We start from the raw sequence: 26,441 nt of genomic DNA on the forward strand, positions 1-26,441 counted from the left end.
AACCTCTAAGCTGTCAATAGATGCAGGCAGCAAGCAAAGAGACAAAACTTGAGAAAGACAGCTGCCCCCATCAGAAGGCAATTCCTGGGGGCAGCACCCACCTGCGAACTGCCAGTAATCAGCATTCCCAGCAACTGGGAGACTGAGTATTTCCATGAAATAGAGGAATCCAGGTAATACACCACAGCCGCCCCAGCAGGTGGGTGGGGGCCAACTATTCACTCCTTAGCCTCAACAGGGCCTTCTATTTCTCCATGGCAATCTTGGCAGCTGGGTAAGCCACACTGTTGGCACAGGTCCTGGATCTTCCATTAACACATTAAGACATTTCTTTGGGCCCTCCATTTCCTCGTTTTCATACTTCAGCCTTTTTCTATCAAATGGATGTTTTGATCTGAAGACAAGTTCAGAAAGGGGTTTGGTCCAAGAGATCTACCATTTGGGGAGTAAAAATTCAATTTCCCCAAATATGCATAGTCCATCACCCTATGGACTCCATCAGAAAATTAGTAGCTACAATTATAAAATAATGTGACTCATTTTGAAGAAGATACCAGAAATTTTATATCCAAATCAGTGTTACCTTTTTAAGGTTTCAAGGTAGTCAGGTTTTGATAGTTTGTACTTAATATTGTTGTAGAAACTATTCTTTGGGAATTAATTTCAAAGCCTTTGACATATTCTCAAGTAAGAAATATGATTATGTGGTGGAGACAGTTTAAGACCAGAGGAAAAATGGGTCCAAATTCTACTGTTCACCACATATTAGCTATTAGTACTTGGCCAAATTCCTCTTTCTGAGCATCTCTTTCATTTTGTAAGACTGAAATAAAAACTACTACCATGGCACTAGTGTGAGAATTAAACAGTAACATAGGATTCTGGAACATAATACCTACTCAAAATAGGGCTTTCTTTATTCTTTCATCCCTCATATTCTCTTCTTTTTTGCCAATGAAAGGTATGAGAAAAGGGCAATGTACTTCATGCACAATGTTTGTTTTTAAGATCTTTTTTAGAATTGCTTTATATTTTTAGCCTTATTATAAATTTAATACAATTTCCCTATGTCCCTTAAAAAAAATTTCCCTATGTCCCACACCCAGTTTCACCCATTAACATGCTGTATTAGTAAATTATATTTGTTAGAATTAACAAACATTACTGACTAAAGTCCACAGTTCATTTAGATTTCCTGAGCTTTTCCTCAATACCCCTTTTTTCCTTCCAAGTTTGTCTTTTTTAAATAGGCAGACACTTCTGAAAATAAAATTTGATAAATAAATAGAATTCATTTTTGTAAAGGATCTAATAAAAATAAATGAGGAAGTCTTGTGTGGTTTATAAACTGACCTTTAGAGTCATGTCCAGTGGAAACTTCCAAATATGTGTTAGCCCCAGCACCACTTCTGGAATTGAACCCATGCTAACTCTAGTGAAGGACAGCACGCATGCAATTGCTTTGCGAACAAGCTTAGTATGCTAAGTTCTTATCATTCTCACCTTTATCCCCTATGCAAATGAATAGTCTTTCAAACCCAAGCAAAAATTATAGTGGCTACAGGAAAATGATCACCAAAATATATTTGAAGAGATTGGAATCCCAAGAAATAGGCTCTCACTGGATTCACGATGTAAACTCTTACCTTTCCCGGGGAAAATATCCCAATAAATGACACCACTGGTCTATAGAAAATTTGGCTCTTTTTAAAATTTTTTAATAAAATTTACTTAATGTACCTCCAAACTTATTAGTAGTGATGGTTACATCCCAAGAGACACCTCCATGAATATTTGGTTTGAGGTTACAGGAGGCTTTGGGTTTTGTTCAGTTTGTGGAATTATTTTGACTTAACAATACATCCCTTATGCTGAGACAATGTTTTGAAAACCATTCTCCCAGGTCCTCATTTGGCCCCTTGCATAGTTAATGTGGCCTCAATATAGAATATGCATGCTACTGGCCAAGGGACTGAAGTATTCAAATCACTCAAGCATGTTATAGCTAAGGATTAACAAAATCTCCCTCTATGCTCCAGAGTAATTAAAATATGCAGTTGTGGGCAAAGCTGAGAATTGGGAATGCACCTGAAATTTCATGAAGACTCATTAAACCATCAAAGATAATCCTAAGCAAAGCATACTTCTATGTTTACTCCCCTGGTCTTTACATGAAAACAGGACTGCTCACTTGCTCCTTGCAAAAGTAAATGCTTTTGACTTCCACCTGTTTCTTTTATAGTAAAAATGTCAAGTCCTTTCAGATGGACCTTGCCTTTGAATTTACAAGTTCCATGCTTCCATGTCCTAGAAAGACAGCAACCCTCAGCATACAGAGCTGTTAAACTCTGATAGCAGACATAAGTAAAGTGGAAATCATGCAACCTGTTTTACTTTATGCATAGAGTTCAGATTCTAACTCTGAATGCTTCTCTGGGAAAATGAATCCTATTACCTCTATGCTCAGGCCTCATGTTGCCTTCTATGGCATGTTGTTAACTAAGCTAATGCCATCTATATAATATTCATATCACATTGTCTTCTGAGCCCAACTCGATGTACAGCCTCAGTGGTTTAGCATACATGTCAATGTGCCAGACATATTTGGAGGAGGAACAGGTGTGTCCCTGTTCTTTCTCTTAACCCTACAACTCTGCTTTTTTCTGATGCTTCTCCATAATTGTCCAACAAAGAAAGACATGCTAAAGAAAATTCAGAGAAAAGTAAAGGACAATTAAATGGGCAGATGTTCTTTAGTGCAGGAAACTGCTGAGAAAATATTCCATAAAAGTATTAATTTCTGAATTTCAAGTGTTTTTAGTAATAAAGAATCATCTCCTTTTGATAAGTTAAAGCAGTGACTATGACTCCACCGTTACCTGTTCTCGGCTGCCATGTGTGTGTACAGACACATCTCGATGGCCAAATGCAAGAAGATACAATAGGCTTGTAGGACCTAATTGTAATGGGTAATTCTTCAAGGAGAGAGTGAATTTGCTGCTTCTCTAACCAGTAAGAGAGAGGACTGCCAGAGCAAATCAAGCGTAACTTTGGGCAAGGCCCCTGTAAATTCTGTAGGCTCAATCACATTTCCTCAAGTTATTTAAATATTTGCACTACTCATCTGGTTTTTTGTAATGCTTGCAACTCAACACTAAGCAACTAGAATAAAAATAGTATCTAGCATAGCTGTCATTGAGGGGGTTAAAGTCACCATCATTCCAGAAAAGAAAGAAGAGCCTCGCTCTACAAGAATAGTAGGTTTCCTTCAGAGGTCAGCTATACTGGTGCATGCAGAACTTGTTTGCCATATCCATAATCTCTATCAAGGAAATGGGCTTTGGCCATATTTGTATGATTAAGGAGCTAATGTATCACCTTGCAGTGGCTGACCTCTAAATTAGAACGGCTTGATAGTTCCTGTCAGAGTCAGTGGTTTGCAAAGAGCAGCGCTTATATGCCATGAACGCAATAACTGTTTACTGGGAACTTAGGTTAGAATAAGTTTTAAAAAATTACTTACCTATTACACTCATAAATTATAATTTATTCATAGATGAGCATTTCAATTGAGTATTTTTAATATATTGTCTCAAAGACATAGGGCTCTATGCTTAATAGCAACTTCAATTATTTTTCAATTGCTTTATCTTCAAGTATTTCTCTCCAGCATAGGAAATGTTGGCAATACGTTCATAATATGAGACCTTTAAATTTTGATACTATTTACACCTTGGCACCATAGTTGCTTACTGACTTAAATGAAATGAACTGCTAATATTTAGAAATCCAGATCTTATGTCTCAGTACCCAACTAAAATAAGTTGAAAACTAGAAAGGAGAACAGGTCACCAGTCAAAACTGGCCCCTTAGTGTTTATATTCATAAAAGTGAGTTATGAGGTTTGCTCCCTAGAAATGCTACATATAGGGGATGCCTGGGTGGCTCAGTCAGTTAAGTAGCTACCCTCGGCTCAGGTCACGACCCCGAGGTTCTGGGATTGAGTCCCAGGTCTGGCTCCCTGCTCAGAGTGGAGTCTGCTTCTCCCTCGCCGCCCCCCCCCACCCTGCTCATGCATGCAGGCATGCACGCACTCTCTTCCCTTCTCTCTCAAATAAATAAAAATCCTCAAGAAGAAAAAAAAAATGTACTCAAATCTCCTCCAAGTCCAGCTGTGCAATTTTTATAATATCACACTGCTTCCCGTACCTCAACAGGCAAACAAGTTTCACACCTTTCTTAGAGAGGTGTTTGGAAGGTTGGATGAGAAATTTCATGTAAAGGTACCTAACAATGAGCACTCATTCTTTAATAATTTTTAAATCTGTATTCTTTCTACTTTTATCTTTTCATTCTTCAAGAATGGATAGAATCTAAGGAATTTTTGACCTAGAGAGGGGCAGCCTCATAACCTCAATGCCTCTTATCTCAAATCTGCTCTTCATCTCTTCCTAATTCTTGACAATATACAATAGCACAGATCACATTAGCAAGCATTTCTGCCTTTTTGTAGAGCTGAGACATCCATTTAATATCAAAGAAAGACAAAAGGTGCATCAGGAGTCAAGACAGAGGTTTCCTAAGAACAACATGTGATTTTTATACACAGAAGGACACAGAGACACACACATATGTGTTGCTCCAAGACATTTGCTGTGTACAAGATTTTGAAAGTCTAATCACTTAGCCTCTCTGAGCTTTATCTCTAAAATTGTGCAGTGAGTATTAATAACAATGCTATTGGAAAGACCCTAAGAGAAAGTGAAAATGTCTGCAGCGGTAGTTGGTCTACATGTGCTATGTTATTTCAATTGTTGACTTGAACCTCAAGCTTTCCCCATATAACTTACAATAAAAACAACCTTCCTCAAATTTGTGTCCAGATCAAAATTTGTGTGCCATCTATTAAAAGCATAAATAGGAGTTTTACACCATATTCAGGCTTTCGTAGGTGTGTATACATCTTAGGTGTATAGCATCTTAGGCAATCTCTACAACTAAATTATAGAAATCCTCTTTGAAAACATCTGACCATGGGAAACCTGGGTGGCTCAATGGTTTAGCGTCACCTTCAGCCCAGGGTGTGATCCTGGAGACCTGGGATCAAGTCCCACATCGGGCTCCCTGCATGGAGCCTGGCTTCTCCCTCTGCCTGTGTCTGTGCCCCTCCCTCTCCCTCTCCCTCTCCATCTCTCTGTCTCTCATGAATAAATAAAAATATTTAAAAGAAAAAAAGAAAATGTCTGATCTGCTATGAATTTATCCTACTATTTTGTGACCAAGACAAAACCTCAGTCTGAATTACAAGCTGTCTATACACATCAGTAAGCATCCCTTTAGTAAGACATAAATTGCTAATGCTTCATCAGATTCTATATTCAAGAAATAAGCTTCCTTCCTTTCATGGAGTGTAAGAGAATAAAAACAGACCTGATAATTGAGAACAGTCTGTTTTGGGCAGTCCTCTCTTTTAAACAATGTCTCATGATTAATTCCTCTTTCCAGAAGACTGCTGTGAAGTTTCATGTTATTCTCACACTGCCTCTTAGAATATTTCTAAGACACAGAACTCTCACCACGGTCTGGTCATTTGTGTCTATCTGCACCAATCACTGATTGACTTGCCCCAAAGCCAGTCCCAACTGAAATTAGTATTCTATAATGCCGGGTTAAGAGTCAAAATTGTGAATACACAGTACGACATAGGGCAGCAGTTAGTCAGAGGGGACACTGATCCCAGCACCCACACTGGGTTCTGGAGACACCCTAGTCTGAGTCCAGCTGTTTACCTCTGGGGAGAGGAGCAGGGGGAAGGTGAGGATGACCATTATGTGATGGGCATCACTCAGGAAACTTAAGACTGGTAGCTATTTACCGAAAGACAAAGACTGATTTCCATATCTTAACAACCAATTAGGCCTTACTAGTTCCTCCTTCCAAGTATGTGCCCTAATGGATGTAAAAAAAAAAAAAAATGAGAGAAATGCAAGAGCCCAGCATATAAGAAGCTGCCTAAAATCCCTAACATTAAAAGACAGTTGTAAGAAAAATCAACACAAGAAACAACAGGTGTTGGGGAGAATATGACCAAGGAGGAACCTTCTTACACTGTTGCCTGGAATACAAAATGATGCATCTACTGTGGAAAACAGTATGGAGGATCCTAGAAAAGTTAAAAATAGAACTACCCTATGATGCTCTACTAGATATTTACCCAAAGAATACAAAAATGCTAATTCAAAGGGATGCATGCACCTCTATGTTTATAGCAGCATTATTTCCAATAAGCAAGATATGGAAGCAACCCAAGTGTCCTTTGATAGATAATTGGATAAAGAAGGTGTGATATCTATGTATAAAACAGATTATTCAACCATGAAAAAAAATGAAATCTTGCCATTTGCAATGACATGGGTGGAGATAGAGAAAATAATGCTAGGTGAAAGAAACCCATCAGAGAAAGACAAATACCATATGATTTCACTCATATGTGGAATTTAAAAAACAAAACAAATGAGCAAAAGGGAAAAGAGACAGAGACAAACTAAGAAATAGACTCTTAACTCTAGAGAACAAACTGATGGTCACCAGAGGGGAGGTGTGTGAAGGGTAGGTTATATAGGTGATAGGGATTAAGAGTACACTTATCATGAAGAGCACCAGATGATTAGAATAAGAACTTTAAAAAACAATGAAGGAAATACTCCAGAATAGTTTAAAAGGGTTTTTATCTTTTAAGATTTTATTTATTTATTTGTGAGAGAAGACTGCAAGAGCACAAACAGGGGGCTGGGAGGGGCAAAGGGAGCCGGAGAAGCAGACTCACTCCTGAGCAGGGAGCCTGACTCAAAGCTCCATTCCAGGACCCTGGGATCATGATCTGAGCCGAACACAGAGGACTACCCAACTGAGTCACCCAGACACTTCTAAAAGCTTTTAATCTTACAGATCAAATTAAGACTACTTTTCTTTAAAAAAAAAAAAAAAAAAAATTGTAAAAGCAGAATTATGTAAGTCTTGAAATCTCTATTTAAATGGAAATTACTTGAGAGAAACACTCCTCAAGGGATTAGGACCTATTTTCATGTTGGTACCTATTAGTTGAAGACACAGGCAGTGGACACCGAAAAGCAGAGAGAGGCGGGAAACACTCACTATTCTGGTCTACAAGTTTACAAAGCTGAGGGAAACAGGGAAGATGGAAAGGTTCTGGAGGTAGCCTGGAGTCGTGAGGAGCACAATGAATATATTTGATGCCACCTCGCTGACTGACATATCCCTCCTAACCAAATGGTCTGTGGAAGGTGGTAGCAATATGCAATCACAGTACATAAGCTGATGCCATTTCTGGTTTGGGTTTTTCCCACATTATTCTAAGACATGAGAGAAAATTAATTCAATGCTGCCAAACCTTCCCTAACCTTTTCCTTAAAGACATATTAATCAACAGTTATTTAAAAGGTACAGCAGATAACAGCCAAACCTCTTAAAGAAATTTAGATTCCTTGTAAGCAACCCATCATACCATTTTAAAGATCTCTAAGGAAGTGGCCCAACTGAATTCTTGTGAAATAACCACAGATGGTTAAGAAAAAAGATGAGTGGCCTAGACTTGCAAAGCCATATAAATGAGTCACTACTAACAAAAGGTGCCTTTTCAGGAAATCCAGAAAGTTATCTTAAAAAGTAGATTTAACAGTTTCATAATCCTAACTCTGATTTGAAATACCTTCACAATCATGCAACAGACAATAGCAGAGCTGAAGGGATCTTTGTAATTCAGTAAACTTATGAGCATTATGATCTTTGTAAATGTGTATCTGAGAATTTTAATTTTGAATCATTCTGCGAACAAGTTCTCATGTGCCAGTTTATCAGCTAATTAAATTCAGTTATATCAAAGCTTTTCTCCCTGGTTTTTAAATGCATTTAATTTTAATATATTACAAATTCTTTAATATTGATTATTTTTCTAATGGAAGTATTGATCCCACCACAAAGTGCATTATTTTTCCCCAACTGAAAAAACAAAATCTCCGAACTAGAAGTCTGAGCTACATGTGGATGAGACCATGGCATCTCTCATTAGAAAGCTATTCTATGTGTGTGTGGTGAGGGAGGTAGTTATAGAGAATTTAAAACAAAATTTTCTTTTAATACAGTATCAATGTGCTTTTTCTATTCAGTTCTTTTATTCTCCTCAAGGAAAGGGCCCAATTATATCATTCCAGAGAAACTAAAGCCCAACAGTTAATAATCAAGTAGCAGCGAAGAGCTTCTGGTCCAAGCCGGTGAGGTAGAAAGACCCTGAATTCACCTCTTCCACAGACATACAAAATCTATAGCTATTTATAGAGCAGGTCCTCCTGAAGAACTGAGGGCTGACCGAACTGCTTCTGCACAAGATACAGAGACTGCATAGAGAACAGCAAGAGATGGAGCATACTGCCAAGTGGTGGGAGAGCTGCTGAAACACTCTGAGTAGGAGGGGCTGCTAAGTGCCAAGTGCCTCCTCTTTGATAGTGTGGCCAAGAGCAGAGTTCAGACACCATCGTCATCCTGCCATGCCAGGGAGCTCTGAGCCCTAACCCACTCTGAGGCACAGGAAAAGAGCTAAAGTTTAAAATATCAACTAGAATATAAAGGATCCAGCCCTAGAACTCCGCCAAAAGGCAGGAGAGCTTCTCAAACTCTCTCCATGACAGAGGGCTTGACAAACACCAAAGTTTACATGCCCCTTCCACCTGACTGTGGACACCAGCAGGATCCAGGCACCCTACGAGCTTACCTCCTCAGTGAGCACATCAGGCATCTAAGGCAGCCCCTGCCATACACAGTGAGACATCTCTGATCAGCAAACACTATAACTCCAGCTGTCTCAGCAAGGTGACACAGGCACAGAGCACCTAAAACCCTCCAGGTTTATACCACATTAGCTCCAGACAACTTGCTAGTGTACCCCCAGAGCAGAGTACTCCAGGACCTCCCAAGTTCACACCCACCTTGGCTCCAGCAATGCCAACCAAAGTATCCCCCAGTCTAAGCACCCTAGGACACCCTGGTTTGTATCCACTGCAGCCTCAGTTGTCCTATCAGGATGCCCTATGCACAGAGAGATGCCTAACTACTCTGTCCTGTGCCCATTTCAGGTTCAACTGTGCTGCCAGGGCACTGTCCCCATGGATAGCTCCAGGACAGTTCCAGCCCAGGCCCACTTCACTCTATCCATCCCATTAGGGGAGCCCAGCACAGACTTAGCCCATACCAGCTTCAGCAAGCCAGGCAAAGTCACCAGGCACCCACAGTCTACACAGGGGACATTCCTACAAAAGACCATTGCTTCAACCTGAAAAGAGTAGCTGTTGCATCTCATTCAGAAAAACAAACACAGAAAGTCAAAAATTAAGAGAGGGAAATAATCCAAATGAAAGAATAAAACAGAACTTTAGGGAAAAAAAAAAGACTAAATGAAATAGAGATAACCAATCTATCTTAAGTTTTTTTTTAAAGATTTTATTTATTTATTCATGAGAGGCAGAGAGAGAGAGAGAAAGAGAGAGAGGCAGAGACACAGGCAGAAGAGAGAAGCAGGCTCCAAGCAGGGAGCCCGATGTGGGACTCAATCCTGGGTGTCCAGGATCAGGCCCTGGGCTAAAGGTGGCGCTAAACCACTGAGCCACCTGGGCTACCCCATGAATCTATCTTATAAAGAATTCAAAGTAATTCATAGAGATGCTTACTAGACTACAGAGGAGTGGATGAACTCATGGAGAACTTCAACAAAGACAGAAAATATAAAAAAGAACCAATTAGAGGTGAAGAATACAGTAAATGAAATGAAAAAGTACTCTAGAGGGAATCAAAAGATTAGCAGATACAGAATGAAGCAGGTATCTGGAAGATACGGTAATGGAAAGCAAACAAGCCAAACAGAAGGAAAAAAAGTTTGTTTTGTTTTTTAAAATGGGGGTAGGTTAAGGGATCCCTTGGACAACATCAAGCAAACATTCACATAATAGGCGTCCCAGAAGAAAAGGGGCAGAGTTTTTTTTTTTTTTTTTGAAGCAATAGTAGCTGAAAACCTTCCTAACTTGCAGAAGTAAACAGATATTGAGGTAAAGGAAGGACACAGAGTGCCACATAAGATGAACACAAGGAAGCCCACACCACAATACCTCAATTAATTTTTGACATTTTACAGATAAAGAGGGAATTTTTAAAGCAGCAAGAGAAAAGCAACTAGTAATATACAGGGAAATCCCCAAAACACTGCTAGCTGATTTTTCAGCAGAAAATTTGCAGGCCAGATGAGAGTGGCATGATATATTCAAAGTAATGAAAGGAAAAAAAAAAAAAAAAACCTATAGTCAAGAATACTCTACCCGACAAAGAATAGAAGGAAAGAGAAAGAATATAAATTAAAAGAGTTTAATATAAAAATTTCTATAAGTTCATCATTACTAAACAAACCTTGCAAGAAACATTAAAGAGATTACATGGAAAAGAGAAAACCAAATTCAAAGAAAATTATAAAAGAAAAAAACTTCATGAGTAAAAGCAAACAATACAGTATAGGTTTTAAAGCAATCACTTAGACAGCTAATATGAAGATCCAAAGTCAAAAGTAGTAAAACTGGAGCACCCAGTTGATGGCTCAGTTGATTGAGCATCCAACTCTTGGTTTCAGCTAGGTAATGATACTTGTCATTCTCTCACAAGTCTCTCACATGACTTGGGGTCATGACATCAAGCCCATGGCTGGGCTCTGAGCTCAGCACAGCGTCTGCTTGAGAGATATTCTCTCTCTCTCCCCCTCTCTCTCTCCCTCCCTCCCTCTCTCCCTCTCTCCCTCCCAGCTCCTGAGAGCTCATGCTCTCTCTCAAACAAACTCTTCAAGAAAAAAAAAAAGTAGTAAAACCAACCAAATACTTAAAAAATAGTTAAGGAGACTCACAACATAAAAAAAAAAAAATGTAGACTATGACAACATATATATAAATGTGGACATGGAGAATAAAAATGCTTTTAGAATGTGTTCAAACTTAAGTGACCATGGACTTAACATACACCTTTATATACTTAGCATGTTATATATGAACCTCATGGTAGCCACAAACAAAAAACCCTTGATACATAAAAAAATAAAGAGAAACAAAGTCAAGCATTACACTACAGAAAGTCCTCAGACACAAAAGAGTGAAATAAGAACGGCACTACAAAAACAACCTGCAAATTAAAACAGCAATACATACCTATTAAGAATTACTTTAAGTATAAATGGTCTAAATGCTCTAATTAAAGCTATAAGGTGACAAAATAAAAAGTAGACCCATCTATTTGCTGCCTGCAAAAGACCCGTCTATATGCTGCCTGCTTCAGACCTAAAGATACATAATTCCTTTGTCTGTTCAGTTACTGAAAGTGGTACTCAGTTGTAGAATGTATTGTACCTTTTACTACCTGATATGTACACCCCATGTAACAGAAAAGGGCAACAATAAAACAGCAATCCTACAGAAAGAATACAGCAGAAAAAGATCTGTAAGCACAGTCTTATTTCTTTTTGTTGTCCAGAATAACTGTAATTCTCCAGCCTCCCAGAAATTGGAAGCTAAATAAAGCAACTCAAGTTTCCTTTAAAAAAAAAAAAAAAAAAAGAGGAAGGAAAAAGATATTCCATGCAAATAGAAGCAAAGAAAAAGCTGGGATAGCAATACTTACATCAGACAAAGTAGACTTTAAAACAAAGACTAACAAGAGGAAAAGAAAGGCATTGCATAACAATAAAGGCTCCATCCAATAAGATGATGTAACAATGGTAAATATATCTATGCACCCAACACTGGAGCACCTAAATACATAAAACAAACATTGACAGACGTAAAGGGAGAAATTGATAGTAATACAATAGTAAAGAACTTTAACACCCCACTTACATCAATGGATACATCATCCAGATCTCAATAAGTGAACAGTGGCTCTGGTTGACATCATAGGCCACAATAACCTAACAGAAATACATAGAAACGTATGACCTCCCAAAACTTTACCAGGCAACAGAAAACCTCAACAGACCCATTACAAATAATGAAACAGAATTGGTAATCAGAAAGTTCCCAACAAATGAAAGTCCGGGAATGATAGCTTCCAAATGCATTCTAAGACAGGGGACCAGCATCACCCACCCTCCTACCAAAACCAGACAAAGACACTACCAAAAAAGAAAACCACAGGCCAACACTGCTAATGAGCACATGCAAAAATCCTCAACAAAATAATAACAAGCCACATTCAATAGAGCTTTGAAAGGATCATTCACCATTCACCATTCACCATGATCACATGAGATTTTTTCAGCAATCCAAGAATGGTTCAATACTCACACATCAATGTAATATACCACATTAACAAAGTGAAGGATAAAAATCATGATTATGTCAGTAGACAGAAAAACTTTTGACAAAATTCTTCATCCATTCATGATAAAAACTCAGTAAGATGAGTTTAGAGATAACATACCTCTACATCATAAAGGCTTTTTATGAAAAACTCACAGCTAACATCATCTCCAATGGGGAAAAACTGAGAGCCTTCCTTGTCAGGAACAAAACAAAGATGTCCACTCTTACTACTTTTATTCAACACAGTACTGGAAGCTCCTAGCTACAGCAATTGGACAACAAAAAGAAATAAAAGGCATCCAATTTGGTATGGAAGAAGTAAAATTTTACTATTGCAGATGACGTAGTACCATACATAGAAAATCCTAAAGAAAAAAAAAAAGAAAGAAAGAAAGAAAATCCTAAAGACTCCACCAAAAAGCTTTACAAGTAATAAGTTTAGTAAAGCTGGGGGATACAAGATATAGAAACCTGCTACATTTCTATATGCTAATAACAAAGTAGCAGAAAGAGAAATTAAGAAAGCAATTCCGTTGACAATCCCATCCAAAATAAAACACCTAGGAATAAACTTAACCAAAGAGAAAGACCTATACTCAGAAAACTTGAGAACATTGTTGAAAGAAATTCAAGGTGACTCAAACAGATGGAAAGATCTAACATGCTCCCGGATTGGAAGAATATTGTTCAAAGGTCTCTACTACCCAAAGCAATCTATAGATTCAATGCAGTCCCCATCAAAACACTAAGAGTTTTTCACAAAACTACAACAAATATTAAAACTTGTATAGAATCGCAAAAGACCTCAAATAGTCAAAGCAATCTTGAGAAAGAAAAAAGCTGGAGGTATCACAATCCCAGATTTCAAGATATACTACAAAGCTATAGTAATCCAAATGGTATGGCACTAGCACAAAAATAGACACAAAGATCAATGGAACAGGGTAGAGAACATAAACTATTATGATTACAACAAAATAGAAAGCTTTTGCACAGTAAAGGAAATCATGAACAAAACAGAAAGGCAATTTACTGAAAGAAGATATTCTCAAATGACATATTTGATAAAAGGCGAGTGCCCAAAATATACAAAGAATTTATACAACTCAACATCAAAAAACAATCTTCTTTAAAAATAGGCAAAGGACTTAGACATTTTTTGAAAGAAGACATACAGATGGCCATCAAACCCATGAAAAGATGCTCAACATCACTCATGATCAGGAAAATGCAAATCAAAAATACAGTGAGATCTCACCTTAAACCTGTCAGAATAGCTACAACTGTTGGCAAAGATGTAAAGAAAAAGAAACCCTCACACACTACTTGTGCAAATGTTCATTGGTGCAGCTACCATGGGTAACAGTATGGAGGTTCCTCAAAAAATTACAAATAGAAATACCATATGATGCAGTAATTCCACTACTAGGTATTTATCCAAAGGAAACAAAGGCACTAATTCAAAAAGCCAAATGCACCTTTATGTTTATTGCAGCATTATTTACAATAACCAAGATATGAAAACAACCTGAATGTCCATTAATAGATAAATCAATAAGGATGTGTGTGCTCTCTCTCTCTCTATATATATATGCATATATTATACACACACAAAATGGACTATTACTCATGAAAAAATGTGATCTTGCCATTTGTGACAATATGAGTGGACCTAGAGGATATTGTGCTAAATGACAAAAGGCAGATAGAAAAAGGCAAATACCGTAAGAATTCTCTTATATATTGAATCTAAACAACAAAATAAATGAACAAAAACAGGCAAAAACAGGCCCACAAGTATAGAGAATTAGTTGTTGCTGGGATGAGAGGTATGGGGGCATGGGCAAAATGAGTAAAGGGCAGTGGGGGATACAGTTTTCTAGTTTTAATGTCATAGGAATGAAAAGGACAGCATAGGATTATAGTCAATGGCACTGCAATAAGTGCTCTATGATGACAGTTGGTAGCTACACTTGAGCATAAGCAGGTCATAGAGATGTTGAATCACTATGTTGTATATCCAAAATAATGTGACATCCTGTGTCAACTATATTCCAACTTTAAAAAAATTTTCCTGTTTCTAAAAGTAAAAAAGTAAAAATAAATAAATAAGCCTAGAAAGTTAGGATCCCCTAACAATTCTAAATCAAACACAAAAAAAGCTAAATGTTGCATGCAATTTGGGGATCAGCACATAAGCAGTCAGGAGCCTGAGTTGGGACCATCACACTGAAATTTATTTGGAAGTCTGGATGATAGGGTAAAAGGAGTACATATGGAATGACATAAAAACAATCTGGTTCCTTCTAAATAAGCACTCCTTAATTTTGATGAAGGAGAGAGTACTGGACAACCCAGATTCTACAGCCTGTCTTTTTGGGTTCAAACCCAGATACAATTATTTTGACAAAGTCACCAAGTCTCCTAGCCTATAAAATGAGAATAACAGGAGAATCTATCCCAAAGGATTGTCGTTAACGATTCAAAGAGTAAATATTTTTAAGTGGTTATATTTACCAGTCTCTGGTAAATATAGGACGCTGTCAATTCTCACTAAAAAATAAAATGAGATTTAGGAGATGCATATGTAAAAAGAGATCATCCATTAATTTCATGTGACCTATTCACATAAATATCAAAGTCCCATAAACCATAAGACTTCTCTTAGCCCTGATTTTAATTAGTATGGGAGTCCAAGATCAAAGGTCTCAATCTTCTGAATCCACAAGACATCTCCCCCATCCATGCTTCCAACAGCAGAGGCATAGCTAAGCCTAACCTCCAGCCTTTCAAGGAAGCAACAGGAACAGTTGAGCAGGAAATGTGATTAAATTCAGGTCCTGCAAGTACTTCCACATGCTTATTTTCAGAATGGTTTAATTAAAGTTTCTGACATGAAGAGAGCTATTTCTGTTCATCTATTCAGAGCTGGTTATAGAGGGAAAAAAAACTCAAATAGGCTGTTTCAGTCAATTTGTAACAATATAGTTGTACAATTAAGCTGGAAGGGTACAAAGAAAGTTAGTCTATATAATTTTTCCTCTTATGGAGGTATTCATTATAGAACAAATTGAGGTCTCAAATGGAATAATGTTGAGACAAACCAGTCAAAGGAGAACATAGCAGTTTCAAAATGTTCAATGTGGACTCAAGGTCCAAAATTTCAATTGTCTCCCCACTTTATTAGTAATGCATTCTAAAAAGCTACAGAATGGTAAACTCATTAATGCATTTACTTATTAATGCGTTTATTAATGAATGCATCTATTTTTTGCTGATATTATAATATTCTTATCTATTATAAACATATGCACTATTCTTTAGTAACTAAAATGGCAAAACTCTATTATGTGCAGAGGATTCGGATGCTCTAGTTCATTGTTACATCCATACCAGAAAATGGATATGTACATCAGAAACATGCCTAGGAGCCACTCAAGCTTTCTGGAAGGAGCTGAAAGGCACTTGGATATAAATTCTCAACAGTTTTTCTCTCCAGCCTCAAAGAACCCCAGCAGGTCACAGAACTCACAGGTCTCTCCCCTCAGCCTGAAGCTGGAGGTGGGAACGGTACTATTTATTCAGCATGCAGTGCACCAGCTCTGCTTGTCAGCTGGCCTGAGCAGGTGAACGATGGCAGGACTTGTCGGTCACCTAGAGGGTAGCAGCTGCTCTGAGTTCTGAAGAGACCCAAGTGAGGAGCGGCAGCCTCAGGTGGGGCGCCAGGAAGCAGCATCTTCCAGCCCACGTGGATGTGTAGGCAGCCTCCGCACACCTGGGCCAGGGCCTTGGGCACCATCCTTTATGCCGGTGATCACCGGAGGCTCCAGCTTCCTGGGGAACCAAGGTGAGGAATGCTTAATTGCAGTGCAAAATAGCTTTTGCAGGAACAGATGCAGCCTCTCACATTCCGGTGACTTTGGAGGGGAGGAGGGCTGGGAACAGGGGAGGGGGAAGCGAATGAAAGGGGAAGGAAATGGGGAGCAAAGATACAAAACCTACTGGAATTTGGTCTCACTTTTCATCTGTCCCTATTGCATACAAGAAAGCCTAGGGGGAAAAGGAATGGCCAGATATAGGGATTCGGCTATCCTCTAAGTGGGTGTTTCTCAGCTTTTGTCACAGAATGCAGGCAACATATACCTTTATTGAAAGGTAACGAACCTTCTACAAAATGCACACTTTTAAAATGCACAATTTGGGGGATCCCTGGATGGCTCAGCGGTTTAGCGCCTGCCTTTGGCCCAGGGCGTGATCCTGGAGTCCCGGAATCGAGTCCCACGTCGGGCTCCCTGCATGGAGCCTGCTTCTCCCTCCTCCTGTGTCTCTGCCTCTCTCTCTCTCTCTATGTCTATCATAAATAAATAAAAAAATAAATCTTAAAAAAAATAAAAATAAAATAAAATGCGCAACTTGAGTTTCAATATAATGTACAGATCCTGAAACCATCACCACAAGCAAGATGGTGAACATATTCATCACCCCCAAAAGTGTCCTCAAGCCCTGGTCTCTCTGCCCTCTTGCAGGCAAACATGATCTGCTTTGCATCACTGCAGACTAATTTGTTTTTTCTAGAAATGTATCTATGTGGAATTATATGTAGTCTTTGGCTTTGAGGGTAGCACATTTTTTTTTAAGCTACATTTGATTTAAGTTTTAAATTTTGTATTGAAGGATGTGCAAAATTTTGTTAGGTGGCTAGATGTCCAATGTACAATACAGTACCCTTGACTATATGTACGATGTTGTACAGATCTCCAGAAAACATTCCTCTTGCTTCACTGGAATCCTATGTTCAGTCACTAGTAATTCCTCCTTTATGCCTCTCCCAGCCGCTGGCAGCCAACATTCCACTATTTGATTCCATGAATTTGTCTCCAAAGTAGAATGATGTATTTTCTTTCTGTGACTAGCTTATTTCACTTGGCACATGTCTTCAAGGTCCATCCATGTTGTCACATATTGCAAAATCTGAACAGTATTTAAGGCTGAATAGTATTCCAGTGTGTGTATAGACCACATTTTCTTTATCCAACTGTCCATGGACATTTATGTGGTTTCCACTTCTTGTCTATTCTGAAAAGTGGTGCAATGAATGTAGGAGGGCTACTATCTCTTGGAGCTCCCGATTTTAATCTTTTTGTGTATATATATATATATATATATATATATATATATATATATCCAGAAGTCATACTGCTGGGTCCTAGGTTAGTTCTATTTTTAGTTTCTTGATAAACCCCCAAACTGTTTTCCATAGCAGCAGCACCATTTTGCATTACCACCAACAGCCCATAGGGTTCCAACTTCTCTACATCCTTGCCAACACTTGTGTTTTGTTTTTTTGTTTTATAAAACCTGATAGGTGGTATCTCATTGTGGTTTTGATTTCTAAATTCCTGCTGATTAATGACCTTGAGCATTTTTTTTCCATATACCTATTGACCATTTGTAGGTCTTCTTTGGAGAAACCTCTCTAAGTACTTAGTCCACTTTTAAAACAGGTTATTAGGATGCCAGGGTGGCTCAGCGGTTTAGCGCCTGCCTTCATGCCTAGGGCGTGATCCCGGAGTCCGGGGATTGAGTCCCACATCAGGCTCCCTACATGGAGCCTGCTTCTCCCTCTGCCTGTGTCTCTGTCTCTGTCTCTCTTTCTCTCTCTGTCTCTCATGAATACATAAAAATCTTAAAAATATATGTAATAAGTTATCATGGGACACCTGGGTGGCTTAGTCACTTAAGCATCAGACATCTGATTTTGGCTCAAGTCATGCTCTCATAGTTGTGAGATTGAGTCCCATATTGGGCTCTGTGCTGAGCATGGAGCTTGCTTAAGATTCTCTCTCTCCCTGTCTCTCCCACCCCCACCCCCACCTACTGTCTCCCTCTAAAGAAATAAATAGGTTACCAGTTATTGTGCCATAAAGTTGTAGGATTTCCTCTCACATATATGCTCTTCTGCATCATCTTACTCCATCTTCTCTTCCTTCTAATCTTTCAAGAATTTTAATTCTAACATCTACCAGTCAATGAATAAGTATTTCTAACCCATTCACACAAACCAGAATTTTATACAGATCATGTATTATCATTGGCCCTGATAGGGCAAACATGTGTTTCCTGTCCCAGACTATTTGAAGCCTTCTTCCTCACAAAGCAATCATTATGTAGGATTATAACAGAGTATTTTACTGCAGGAATGAATTACAGGAAATGTACCCTTGATGCTGACAACATCTATTTAGCGCATCTACGGAGTCCATCTTGGACAAATTACAAACATGGGACCCGCAATTTTACAATAGAACTTTTCTTTGACCTTTCAAGAGCCTATTTACTAAAAAGGCTCATAGATTTTGATGTCACACTTATCTGTTTGGGCTGCTCAAGGAAGATATCATAGACTGGGTGGCTTACAAACAAGAGAAATTTCTTTCTCATAGTTCTATAAGCTGAAAGTATAAAATTCAAGGTGCTGACAGATTCACCATGGCAGAGAGCCCATTTCCTGATTCACATATGGCCATATTCTCACTGTGTTCTCACATGTCTGTTCTCCTGACTTTTATAATGGTACTAATTCCCTGGGACTCAGCTCTCATGACCTTATCACTTCCCAAAGACATCCAGCCCCTATTACCATCACACTGGAGGTTAGGTTACAACATAAGCCTTTGGCAGGGAGGGGGTGCAGGTGGTGTGTGGCATGAAGAGTCTAGATCAAGTCTGAAACTTTTCAGTCCATCACTTAAATTGGGAAGAGACCATCAATGTAAGGACAAGTAGGGGCAAGGCAGAAGCACAGGTGAAAGGTAAGGAAACTGTTAAATTAAGTAAGATCTATCACCTGGCCCAGTTGCAGAGCTGGTCTAGCGGCCAACTTCGGAACACTAGTGCTAGGGAGCAAATCTGCTCACTGGAAATGTGCTACAATTGGATGGCCTGGGCAGCCAGGCCTGAACCCTGATAGCCACGCTAAAGGTCTCTGCCTTGCAACCTTGGAAATGGGAGCAATAGTGTAGCCTTGGACCAGTCTGGTCACATCTCCTTTTGTGGAGCAAGAGGGTCAGGCTGGAAGACCTCTCCTTCCTTACCAGCTTCCATATTCAACAAGGCACAAAGAGAGGCAGGAAAGTGGAAATAATGATAGAAAGATGGTACCAGTGTGTTTTTCTGACTTCCATTATTTAAGAAAAATATGTATTAATACCTCAAGATCTAATGTAGCCCACAGCAGAGGACAAACCAAATTTAAAGCACCAATGGGGCCTTGATCCAAAAGTCACAGAAAAGCCATTTTGGACCTGAGCCCCAGACTGAGCCATCCACCAAGAAATTTAAGAGGATGGCTCCAAGCGCAGAGCTGCTTTTAAACCAGTACCACTACTCCAAACAGCAAAATAATTCCATGTGACTGTTCCCTCTGTAGTGAAGCATTATAGTTGTAAACCTGCCAGCACCCTGGCATTTAGACGGCAAGGTCACTAGCCTGTTAAATAGACTCTGTAGTCTTGTTGAAAATAAGGCAAGCCACAGGAGTTGGTGTGTAGTTGAAGCACCTAGGGTCAGGTTTGAGGGTCACTCTCCTCTGACACTTTCCTGCTGAGCTAAAGACAGTTATGTTCAAAGGTTTGGAGGATTTTCTTCTTTTATTCTTAGTTTAAGGAGTTAAATGGACTAAAAAAAAAATTGACTCTCCTTATAAGAATTTTTCTGAGGACAAAAATAATAGATATTGCTCAAGTGAGTCAAGACAGTTTTCAAACATAAGCATGCATCAGAATCACCTGAAGAGCTTTTTAGAAGAGATTACTGGGCCCCACCTCCAGAGTTTCTAACTCAATAGGACTAGGATGAATCCCAAGAATGTCCATACTGATGCTACTGATCTGGGGAATCACACTTTGAGAACGATTGTTGTAAATAACTTCCTTGCCTCAGCCTGGATAAACTGTATTCTGAGCAGCCAACAACGATAGTTAGCATTTGTTGAGGACTCACTGTGTGCTGGACACTAAGCGCTAAGTGATTTACTGACATGAATCCTTTTATCCTAATACTAGCCTTTGAGATGTTGTTTGGTATTTCTCCTATTTCACAAATAAGGAAGGAGACTCAAGAGGATTATGAAGAGAATGGCCAATAAAAATGCAAAGACCTATGGTGATCTCTGGAAACAGAAAAATAGGATACTGAATAGTTCTGGATTGGACATCTGAAAATTCCAGCTGAACAAATAGGAGATGAAAGAGATGTAGGAAAACTGCAGTCCGTGTAAGAAATTACCAGATTTTCAGAGGCAGCAAGGTCAACAGATTCAAACCCCCGAAAGCCATCATCATCTGTAACTGCACTCCCAGCACATAGGACAGGGGTCGCAACCCCTACATCCATTGTGACAATGTAGGTGGTGGTGGGATGGTTATTGCTGCCATTGTTAGTATTAAGATCAGAATCAGACACCATGATGTCCTGATGATACCATTTCCCTTGAAGCCTTCTTAAGATTTGAAGGTTTTGTTTTACTTCTTTTATTCCTCAGACTCCATATTCCTTGGAGCCTAGAGTTAGAGTACACATTGATACTAAGTAATGCATGGACTTGACAAAATCCAAGTTCTTTCTCCGTGTAAAATCCAACCTCATGATCAAGAGCATCAAATATTCAGTAACCCAGAATCCTTGCATTTACCCACTCATGTCCCAGGGCCTGAGAGTCCTCCAGGGATCCTCCACATTAATGAAGTGGACAAGGGAAGGTAGAGAATGGAGCATTACACATGAAGACTTTTATGAAACCAGCTTGGAAGTACTGAGCCCACTTCCATCCTCATGCCCTTCACCAGAACTGTGTTGCATGACTACACATCATTACACAGAAGGCTAAGACACATAGTTTGTGCACCTATTTAGGCATTGGTGCACATTTAGGTAGTGTTCTCCATAGCAAATCCCCTTCCAGACCGTTTGTATTCCTTCTTTCTTGACAGAAATCCTTACTTTAGATTTTCCCACATTCCTACACATTTCCCAAGAACTCTTCTTCATTGACTAATGAATTTTGCACCTATCTATGGTCTTCTTTCAACTTCTATACCATTCTTGATACCTTCAGTATCTCTATGGAGGAGCCATTCAATACCTCTGCCTCTCTGTTCTTTGGCCTCCTCACTTCTAGTAGGCTTTTTTTTTTTTTTAAGATTTTGTTTTTTCATGAGAGACTGAGATACAGAGAGACAGAAAAGAGAGAGAGAGGCAGAGAGAGAAGCAGGCTCTATGCAGGGAGCTTGACAGAGGACTCGATCTCAGGTCTCCAGGATCAGGCCCTGGGCTGAAAGCGGCGCTAAACCACTGAGCCACCCGGGCTGCCTCTAGTAGGCTTTTCTATCACACCTCTCCTCTCTAATCCCGTGACAACAGCTAAACTACTTCCAATAAGTGTCTGACTCACTCACCACCCTCTCCTACCCTTCTAGCATACTAACCTGACTCTTCCCATTTCAAGAATACAGACTTGATTTAAAAAAAAAAAAAAAATCACCAATCCGCTGATATCAACACTGTTAGCCACTCTCATCCCCCGCTACCTCCCCACTCTCTTGGCTACCCAGCTTAGAGTCTAAATAATCACACTCTTAAAAAAAAGATCTTATTATCTTTTTTCCTTTAGGCCCACCCATTCTGCTCCATTCATTGTGATCACTTGCAAAGACTCCAAATCAGGCTGAACCTACATCAGCTGCCAATCCCTGTTTGCTCAATTAGCTAAGCTTGATCTTCAAATATTCCAAGTTCTCCCTCTCCCAGAAAAAAAAAAAATGATTACATTTCCTTAACCCATTTAAGTTGGGCTAAGCTACAGGTTAGCAAATTACAGCTCACAGGAGCCAAGTACAGTTCAGTCCCTGCTTATATAAAGTTTTATTGAAACAAAGCCACATTCATTAGTTAACAAAGTGTGTGTGGCTGCTTCAATGCCCCAACAGCAGAGTGGAGGGAGTTGTGACAGAAGCCATATGTTCCACAAAGTGTAATTTACTATCTGGACCTTTATAAAGAAAAAAAAAAAAGCCAATAAAAAACCCCCACCAGCTCCTTATTTGGATTCTTGTGTTCAGTGTCACCTGAGTTTTGGCCATAAAAAGGGTCATGCATTTTGAAAAGTTTATTAGAATTTTTTAAATGCTTGAATTAAAGCAATAATATTCAGTTGTCCATAAAAACAGACAGAGCCCCTGATACCACAATGTAATATGACTGATTTAAGTGTGTACACAGGCCAATTTTTTTTTTTAAATGGGACTTTAAAATCAGCATCCCATCGAACTTACAGGTCTGCAATGAGGAGGGTGGGCAGGTATTGCTGGCTCTGTTTTAGGAGAAGAGAACAGAGGCATGGAGACTCAAGCACACCCCAAACAGCTTCACCTGGGCTGAGACAAAAACCCCAGTTTCTGGCTTCTAGCCAGCCCATGCAGTCTCATTCGGCATTGCTGCCTCTCCCAGAGAAAAGGTGCCTGCCCTCATGCAGATGCTAGGTCCTCCGTCAGCAGTCAGCGTTGTCACCCTCACTACAGGTCTCTGTACCCAGGAAAAGCAGATTCCCAGCAGAGGCCAGCATATCACCTTCTGGCTCACTGCCCAGAGCCTGGGACAAATGTCTACACACAACAGGGTGGCATCATCAGCACACTAGGCTCCTAGTTAGTTTTCTGCACAGGAAGGTCAAGGTCATGGTAAAGTGGTGGGGGCAGGGGCAGGGTGGCAGGATTATGGCCTTCTCTGAATAGAGCTCCTAGGAACTGGGAGAAGGAGGATAAACTGCTGGCAGTTTGTCTCCCTTGCTGCCCTCTTGTCACACATTTTCATACACACTTTCCTCCGAAGTAGGAGAAAAGCTCAATTTCTGTTGTTTATGGCTCATCTAGTACAACTTCAGACTAATTGCTTTGGGGGCACCTGGGCGGCTCCCTCAGTCAAGCATCATTGGACACTTCATTTTGGCTCAGGTCATAATCTCAGGGTTGTGAGATGGAGCCCCTCATCTGGCTCCACACTGGGCATGGACCCTGCTTAAGATTCTGCCCTTCTTCCTCTGCCCCTTCCCCCACTCACATGCTCACTCTCTTAAAAAGAAAAAGAAAAAAAAAGGAGAAAAAGACTTCTTAATGCTTTGAAAGTGAACAGAAGTGGGATTGTAACTGTGTGTAATAGCTCTTATGTTGGGAGATGAAAAAATGACATTGTATGACTTCCATGGAAGGTCATTTACCCTCAGCTAAATCTGGCCTCACAGCCAGCCAACCAAACCTCCACGATCACCCACCAGGCCTCTTGCCTTCTGGAATGAGCAGTGCTCACAGCTCCTCCCAGGTCCACGACCCAGAGGGACTCATCCGGCCAAATGTGATGCTCCACATCTTTTAGCTCACTGGTCCAAATCCAGTGTTCATGCTCATCGCATGCATTTGAGACACTCCAGGGAGAGTCTCTGCCTGTGTAAATCAATAAGCAGCTAAGTCTTAACCCCATGTCACTTTCCCATCATGACAAATGCACACTGTGAGCACAGCTCCCCACCAGCCAGCTGCAGGCCTCCCAGATTGTCTCCCTCTGCAGACTTGGTCCGGCAAGGTCCAAACCCTTCATCACCAACACCAACCTACCCCTCAGCGCATCATGGAGATAATCAACTTATCTAGAAAAGGATTCCCCAACCCTGGGCTAGATCAGCCCTCCAACGTGTTCCCAAAACAACTGGAGGAGGAACTAAATATTTCCTAGGAAAAGTTCCTGTTAGCAAATTTGAATAGATTTGCAGTAAACCCTGCTTCAAACTAAAGTCATAATAAACTAATTATGTGACCACAGTACCTAAATTCTTCTCTTATCGTGTCCTTCCATCCAAACTACCCAGGTGTGTAAGTTCTTTGAAAGCAGGAATGGGTCTTATTTTAGTATTATCTCCAGTCCCCAGCACAAGCACCAACATTTAAGGGAGCCTCAGTACTGACTTAATTAGTACTGTTACATCACAGAAGCTCTGGAGTGTGTATTGCCTTTATGCAATTGGTTTTATGCAATTGCAGCTGAATGTTATATGCTCTATGACCAAAATGCAGTATTAGATAATGCAGATTTTACCTAAATCGATCATCCTGCCCAAAGTCCTATTTACAATAATACTTGCATCCTAACTCAAAGGCTCTTAGCAGTAGCTATCATACTTAAAATATTCCACAAAGAAATGCATTGACAACTTTTCAGTTTTGCAGTATGTGTGGCTTTTTTCTTCCTTTTTTCTTTTTTTTTTTTTTTTTCTTTTTTTGAATACAGGACATAGCTGAAAATAGAGCCCTTTTTATACTGGAGAACTGGATTTTTAACTCGCCTAGACTGGCTGTCCAGTCATGCTATCAGCAATTCTAATTATTTTTCTCGTGTGGACACTAGGAGGACCGAGTCACCACAGGCTTGAGTGTGGCCAGCCCAGGTCACAAAGCAGCTCCCAAGCCAGTCTGCAAATAGAACAAAATTCTCACTGGTGGTGGGGTGGAAGGTTTCCATACTGAAAGGCACTCTATTTCTGAGATGTTCTGTGGAGATAGTATTGCTGGGACACTACCTTTGTCCTTGAAGTGAATTTTTTCCAGAAGTAACAGCACTGCTGAGTTACATGAAAAACCTGATGTGTCACTATCACTAATATTTATCTATCTTATAAATGAACATTATGATTAAAGCTACAGATTAAAACATTAGTAACAATGCATAAATGAGACCCAGAGGACGACACACTAGCTAGACAGCCTTACATTTGTGTTTTCCATGCCTTCATTTTTTTTAAATTATTTATTCATTCATGAGAGACACAGAGAGGGAGACACAGGCAGAGACACAGGCAGAGGGAGAAGCAGGCCCCATCCAGGAGGCCCGATGCGGGACTCGATCCCAGGACTCCAGGACCACGCCCTGGGCCAAAGGCAGGCGCTAAACTGCTGAGCCACCCAGGGATCCCCATTTCTTCTTTTTCAATAAGATTCCAAATCCCTCTAAGCATAGGAACTTTAAAATAAATCAAAGAAAAAGAAAAAAAAAAGAATTACTGCATACATTTTCACATCCTTCCTAAGAGACAGGACAATGTTTAAGTCTGACTGGTTTTTATTACGTTATTCCTGGTCTACTTTAATAGGAAGGCTTTCAGTATGATCAAATTCAAAAAGCTACATTGTACCTTTTCTCTTCCTATCTTTGCTCATCCCTTTAATGACTAGGAGTTAGAAAACATGCCAGAAAAGCACTCTTTATAGGATTAGAGTGTTACTTGCTACTCCAAGTAGTTAACGGGTTCTTTCAGTGAAACTGGCCATTTCTAATTCTGTTGATGCTCCCAGAAAACTATCATCCAGGACAGAAAGTCACCTGTTTTATCATTACACTAAGTATTCCTGTGATGCTCTAAGGTCAAAGAAAAATCTAGAATGGAATATATTTCTGGAAATATATTCAACTCTTGCAAGCACACGTTACATACATTATAGATAGAACTACTTCTGGGTCATGTCTCTGGCGATAAATTAGTGGCTTCTTGTGCATAAGCACGTGTGTCGAAAGCAAGCTAGTACAATGACCTCTGTGGAACTTTTAATCAAATCTTGCACAGAAGCAAGGCTCCAGAGGTGATCTTTTTTTCTTGTCAAAGAACAGAGGCAGTTCTGTTTCAATTAGGACCTCAGAAATCAGAAAACTCTGGTAGAAAACCACATAATCAAAAAAAAACAAAAAAAAAAAGAAATTTTAAGGCCTTTGCCAATTCCAAAAAAAAAAAAAAAAAAAAGGAAGTTGGTAATTAAAGATTAAAAATATCCTGAAATCTTAATGTGGCAGTATAAACAGGCCTCATGATACCATGGCAACATTCTCTCTTCTCTAATAAAATTGATTAATTAGCCTGTGAGCTTGCAAAACGTTAGAGCAAAAGGATGGAGACTGTCTCTCTCCACAGCTAACGCCTTACCTCACCTCCTTCTTCCTGAG

At 39.6% G+C, this 26,441-nt stretch overlaps 1 long non-coding RNA gene across 2 annotated transcripts in view; it reads right to left on the reverse strand.

Moving 5' to 3' along the window:
* LOC140600222 (uncharacterized) overlaps positions 1 to 24,370 on the reverse strand; it is a 329,214-nt gene extending 304,844 nt beyond the window's left edge. For both annotated transcript variants that reach the window (XR_012003440.1, XR_012003441.1), the window contains exon 1: positions 24,276 to 24,370. This is a non-coding gene — a long non-coding RNA (uncharacterized lncRNA). The remainder of the gene's footprint in view (positions 1 to 24,275) is intronic.
* Positions 24,371 to 26,441: the final 2,071 nt, after the last annotated feature.

This window comes from Canis lupus, chromosome 11 (assembly GCF_048164855.1).
Source record: "Canis lupus baileyi chromosome 11, mCanLup2.hap1, whole genome shotgun sequence".
Classification (NCBI taxonomy): domain Eukaryota; kingdom Metazoa; phylum Chordata; class Mammalia; order Carnivora; family Canidae; genus Canis; species Canis lupus.